The following is a 7,107-nucleotide window of genomic DNA, read 5'->3' as shown; positions in this document are numbered from 1 at the left end:
TATTGGCTTAGAGCTAGCCAGGATTATCACATATTTTATCATCTTGAGCACAGGGTCAGCTACCTATGTAGATCTCTTTCAAAATTTGGGGTTGCATATTTGCACTGTAGTTTTCAAATTGTAATGTTATAATATCTAATTGAAACTGCTTTTTATTATGGGAATTATGCTTTTTATGTTAATCTAGGATTATGAAAAATAAGTATGAGGTAATAAGTTTTCTTTCATGTATTTGAGATAATAATTAGGGGTGATTATTATTTGCCCTATATGTTTGTTCATATTATATTAGTCACCCCTTCACATTAAAAAAATATATTTTTGTATTCTTCTATTTCATAATTTTATATTAAAAACTCTTGCGTCAAAATTTCTATTAAACAACCGTTAACTAGGTTTGATTTTATACTATTTACCCATTAATCTTTAGTGTTTTATAGAAACTGCCTCTTATATTTTATTTATTATACTAGGATCTCCCTATCTAATTTTTATACAAAAATCTACTTTAGTGTCTATACAAAAATAATTAATTAGTGTTCCTTTATTACTCTAATTTGTAGCATAATTAAATTCTTGTGAAATTTAAATATTTAAAAGTACTTATATGAATCAAAATATAGAAAATTCATATAATTTAATTTTAAATTGTTAAAATAAAATATATTATTATTATTATTATTATTATTATTAATTTATTGCAATAAAATTGTAATTTTGATAAAAAGTTTGAGGACTAAATTATATTTTTTTATCAATTTAGATCTAATTGTATTAACTTTCAAAGAGATTTAAGTGCAATAAATGAAATATAAGAGACAATTTGTATATTACACAAAAAATTAGATAGCAAATAGTATAAAACCAAACCTAATTAAGGATTTCCTAACGGAAATTCTAACAAAATAGGATTTTTAATATAAAATTATAAAATAAAAAGATAAAAAATATATATTTTTAAATATCAAAAGTAACTAGTATAATATGAAAAAACATATTGGGGTAAATAATAATTACCCTTAATAATTACTTTTATGCTTGAAGGACAAAGTGACTCATGGTCACGTAGCATAAGAGAGATATCCCTTACCATTCACCATAAAAATAATAAACTCTCGTTCAATATTAGTAGATGTAGATAAAGAAACTCAAATAAAAAATTTCATATTAATTTAAAACTGAGAATATAGTAAATAAGTGTGAATTAATAGTTCTATATTGATACACATAAATAGATAAACCTAATTTTAATAAAACTATAGCGTTTTGGACTGCATTATAGTTTATTTTTTATAATTATCTTACATGATAAACTGCATTATTATAATCTCCAATCCAAGGAGAACGGTCTCAAGAATTTGTTGATTCCAAATATGGTGCCAACAAATAAAACATAAGAACCGATGTCATTAGGTTGTGGGGGTTACTATGGTCATGTCGTGGTCTGTGATTCTTGTCCCTTTTCTTTTGGAGTTCTGTCATCAATGGAACAAGATGCAAAGAGGAAGACAAAACTTCAGTGGGGGATTGGGAATGTTTATTAGTATCACCTTTCACCATGGAAGAGCTCTTAACATTTATGGGGTAATTTGAGGCTTGCTTTCAGGATAACTTACATAAGTGTGTATACCCATTTGTGTGTGTGGTCTAAATTTGGATGAATTATTGTGTTGGTACTAAATTTTTTAGACCTTGTACTAGTACTTTTATTTTTGTTTTATATCAACTCAATAATAACTTATTTTATTAAGCGTATGAGATATATCTTTAAACGTACGTAGTTTTAACAAAAATTTAAAGGTGAGTTCCGCATATTTGGTAAAATTAATTATTAGTGAGTTAGTACGACTGATACAATAAACCATTAGTAATATTCGATCTTTAATTGCTAGATCAGCAAAATAAATTGTACCCCAAATAGAACTAGAAATAGGAGTAGTTGTAAGAAGATAATTGAATATTAGATCTACTAATGGCGCAAAATAAGATATGTTGTTAAGATCGTTCTGGCATAATGACAAGAAAAAATGAAAAAAAAAATATTGTCTTGTACTAACACAACATCAATGATCCATCAAATTAATGGTTATGAGTTCTAATGCCATGTAAATATTATAAAAACCTTTTCTATTTTTCTTCATATGGTGTTCCAAGGGAAGAAAACTTATAACAAACTTCAATTGAATAAAATTATAACCTAATTAGGTGATGCCAAACTTTGTTATTATCTGAGATGTCACTTATAGAATAACTTATTATCACCAAATTAATATTTTAGTTCAATACCAAATGAAATTTTAACCAAACATAATACTAAAACCTTCGTTACAAGCAAAGATTACAGATCTAATGCAGATTTTCAGTCTTAGTTTGGAGATCAAGAGTAGGAAGGTGTTGTTTTCCATTAACATCATCTTGGATTTGAAAATTATATAACTGATATTGTGATAAACATGTGAATGTATGTGCCTTTCATTTATTTACAATTGCGTTTATTATTATTATCTTGGGATTGAATATACACATATTTTTAAATAGTCCGAAATGCCAAATAACCCATTTAAATTGGTAGTTTCTTATCTACGCTAATGTATATACTGCAATAAATAAGAGAATGACATGCATATATATATATATATATATATATATATAATTTTTTATATTTTAAAATTGGATGATTAACACATAATTCAATTATTTAAAACTAATAAAATATGTGTCAATTTGGTATATAGATGAAAACATATACCTCCGAAATAAATAACTTTTAAAATTTATTTTTTATTGATTAAACAAGATCTGTTTGAAAAAAAAAAAAAAAAAAGAGAAGAGAACTGTCCGAGCTCGAACATTTTACATGTCCGACAAACTGGGTGGATTCCTGGACCTTTGAACAGGTCTGCTAATTAGATATTAACATTTATTAAACTAATAATGTAGTGTACCAAACAATTAACAGTAATTTTAGGATTCTCTAACATTATTATTATTAATAATAATAATAATAATAACAATAACACAAGGTTTTTCTTTTATTATCTTAAACCTATCTAATAGGGTTAAACCAGTTATTAAAGAAATATACTAATTTCTTCTGTTAATCAATGTTGCATTTTCTTGAAAAGTATTTCAAAAATTTCTTTTTCTACATGCATCAGAGTGAAGTAGAAGATGAATAGTCTGGCACAAGCAGACTCAAATGTATGGAAAAAGGAATCTTCTTCTTCTTCTTCTTCTTCTTCGTCTTCGTCAAGATTTGCATAATGATAACTCACGTGCACATGATACTCTGCAGTGTTTCCTTATGAGTTCTGCTGTGCAGAAAACATGTGATGATGGGTCCTCTCTCCCTCCCTCTGCTGTGCTGTTGAAGCTTTCATTCTCTCTTCTCTTTCTTTCCTTTTCACCTTTGTTTTATCAATCAATATTACTGAGAATTAAATTACCTCAAAACGACGTTACTTCTTTTATTTTTACATATAAAATAAACGTCCTTTTTTGTTTTTGTTTTATCATACGAGCAAATTTTAGATCTTAAAATGTTATATAGTTTAGTTTTCATTAATCCTATACTCGCAGATATGAATAAAGGTCTGAACCGGCTCTAAACTGTTAGTTAATGATTCATTTAGTAATTGAATTTTGAATCTGTTATAATTTTTAAAAATATATAGATCATGACATCTTTTAATTCATTTATTTTATATGTTTCACAATATTTATTTAATAATAATTACTATACGAGTTAAGCAATTTTTATGATTTAATTTAATTTTGGGTGTCAACTAAAATTGAATTTAACCAAATATTCAAGCAATATCCAATAGTATTCAAACTACATTTGATTGTAGTTTTAATTTATCAATATATAAATTAGGACAATTTTCAGTGGATGAAGAAGACTAGCAGCAAAATCACATTACAATCAAATGTAAAATCAATCAACAGTGACAATCACGAGCAACAGCACGAGTTAGTAGGTCTCTTCTGGCTTTTGTCCCTCTTCTGTTTCATGCTCGTGACTTCTCTCGTCTCTGTAAAATCAAATTCTTTTTTATTACAATCGGAGATCCAAATGAGTAATAATTTCTCATATTTTTCATTTTAACTTATATATATATATATATATATAATACAATATAATTTTTTTATTTTTTATTTCAAACATATATCAAATTCATTTATAAATATAGTAAATAATAAATATACTATAAGACTAAATTTATATTCATATTATTTTTTATTTTTTATTAATATAATTTAAACATTTTCAGCTATTACTCACCGTCGTTATCCGCAGACTGCAGACGACTGAGATCATATTCCGACAATTACGATAGGATTCTAGTAACCGACAATAAAATTTTGGAGACTGATAATTCTAAAATAATATTATTTTTAAATTATTTTATTTAGTATTTTATTATTAGATTATACCAAATAGATAACAATTGTTGGAATGAACATGAGATCTTTTCCTTCGGGCCCAACCCAGCATGAGTGGAGTGGTTCTCAAAACCCTAAATAATGCTATTCTGGGACAAGGCTTTCGACAGACCTGTAAATAGACCTGTTCATGGGCCGAGCCTGGGCTGGCCTGGACCGGACCTGACCGGACTTGATTTTATTTTGAACAAAACCGAGCCCGCCTAAGCCCGAGAATTTCTTAATATCTCTCAGCCCAAGCCCGAGCCTGAGATTTTTTAAAAAGCCCGGCCCGAGCAATTGTTAAACCTGTAAATACGGATCGGGTCTGGGCGGGTTCGGGTCGGGCTTGTGTTTAGTTTTATTTAAATATATTATTAATAACAATAAAATTATAAACATAAATAATAGGTAGCTAAGTGTTATGTATCACTTAATTATAAGTTAAAGGTCACATATTCGAATGCTAGGTATGACATTTTGTTTCTTCTAACTAAACTAAACATCGGGTCGGGCTTGGATTTTTATGGAAATTCCAAGCCCGATTCGAAAAATCCGGGCTTTTTATAAGTTCGGGCCAGGCTGGATAAATATAAATTATTGTCCAAACCCGGCCCGAAGAGTGCGAGCCTGGGCAGGTACTCAGGCCCATGAACAGATCTACCTGTAAATAAGCTACAAATAGCATTCTTATATAATCCATCCGATTACATGATTCATTACAGACTAAATTAATATTTGTTATTTTTTCTAAAAAAATATTAGAGGTTGTCTTACGCTATAGAAAACTATTTTTCTTTTTATTATATCTCATTTTTTTATTATATTATTAATAATTTATTAGTAAAATTTTTATTTTTATTTTATATTTTCAATATGTTTTATAATTTTTTTATTAAAGTACTAAATTTATCTTCTAATAATATATAGTATTTTTATAATGAAATATCATATATTAAATTAAAATTTATTAATGATTCAATTTTCTATAGAACTATAAAATCTCCTCGTATTTTAATAATATATTTATATTTTAAGGTATATTATATTTTGCTTCACAAGATTTAAATTCTAATTACTTTTTATTATTGTATAATAATATTTTAATTTTGAAATTTAATAATAATAATAATAATAATAATAATAATAATAATAATAATAATAATAATAATGAGATATTTATATTAGTAATTGTATATTCAAAATTATGAATTACAAAAGACAATCATATGTTATGAGCACAAATTTATCAATCATAATATTGTAGATTAACATGTTCATAAATTATAATTTATAGATTTATTATACGCATACTTAAGATTCATATATAATAACCTGTAGGCTAGAAATTTTTTAGAAAAATACAGATTCATAGATTAAAAATAAAAAATTTATAAATTATAAACTATAGCTTTATTACGTGTATACCTGAGATTTATATATTATAGTTTAAAAATTCATAAATTAGAAAAAAAAAAAGCATATGTTAACCAATGAATTTATAGTTCACAAATAATAAATTTACATACTATATTTGATGAACCTATAAGCAATACTTAATGATATTTTTACTTATAATTCTATTTTTAGTAAATTTTCAATGAACCTACAATATATTGTTTAATAAACCTACAATTTATCAAATATGAATCAATGAACCTACACTGCTCTACCAATAAACCTGTAATTTATGTTTAATAAATCTACAACTTATCAAATATGGATATGTGTAATAATAAAAATTCAATTTCATATAAAAATAAATATGATATTTTATGAAAATATAAATTATCCTTTAAAGTCATTTTAGATAACTACTCATAAAAATGTTAATTTATAAATAATTGCAAAAAATTAATTTTTATTTTCTATTAATATTTATGATACTAAAATTATTACTAGAAGAATTAAATAAATCCAAAAACTCAACCATTAATATAATATATTTTCTTATTAAAACTAATATAATCTTAATTAGAATAATTAAACAAATAAAAAAATCAACCATTAATATAATCTTTTTCTTAAAAATGATTAATATATTTTAATAAAAAATAATTAATATATTCTTAAAAAGAATTAACATATTTTTAATTATCTATTGAATATTGAAGAATAAATAAAATAAATATAGTTTTAATTGCAAGTATTACAAATAAAATAAAAAAATAAAAGAATTACGTGCAAAACATGCATTCTTCTATATTGGGACTTGGTATTGGACAATGTTGTATATACTTCCAAATTATAGATAAAGAAACAAAATATTAAGATAAAAAGAGATTTATGCGTTTTGAACCTAAACACTTGATATATTATGTTCCGGAACCATAATATAATTTACTTTCTAAATAATAGAAAAATATCATAAATATCTAATTTTTTATTTTTTATAAAATTTATGATTTTTTCATTTTTACTGGTAAAAAAATTGTATTCTAACTTTTTGTCAAATTTATAATTTCTTTTTTTATTTTTAGTTGTTTTTGTGTAAAAAAATTTAAAAACAACTAAATAAGCAATCACACTGTAAATTTAAAAAAATAGAAAATAATATTTTTTTTAAAAAAATTGTACAGTAGAAATAATATTTTTTTAATTTTATATATCTTTTTCTTAAATTATAAATAATAAACTCGTTATTTTAAGTTTTTTTGACGTGTATGTTTTAATGATATTTTC

Source organism: Ricinus communis, chromosome 2 (assembly GCF_019578655.1).
Source record: "Ricinus communis isolate WT05 ecotype wild-type chromosome 2, ASM1957865v1, whole genome shotgun sequence".
In the NCBI taxonomy this organism is placed as follows: Eukaryota; Viridiplantae; Streptophyta; class Magnoliopsida; order Malpighiales; family Euphorbiaceae; genus Ricinus; species Ricinus communis.
This window is presented reverse-complemented; position numbering follows the sequence as displayed.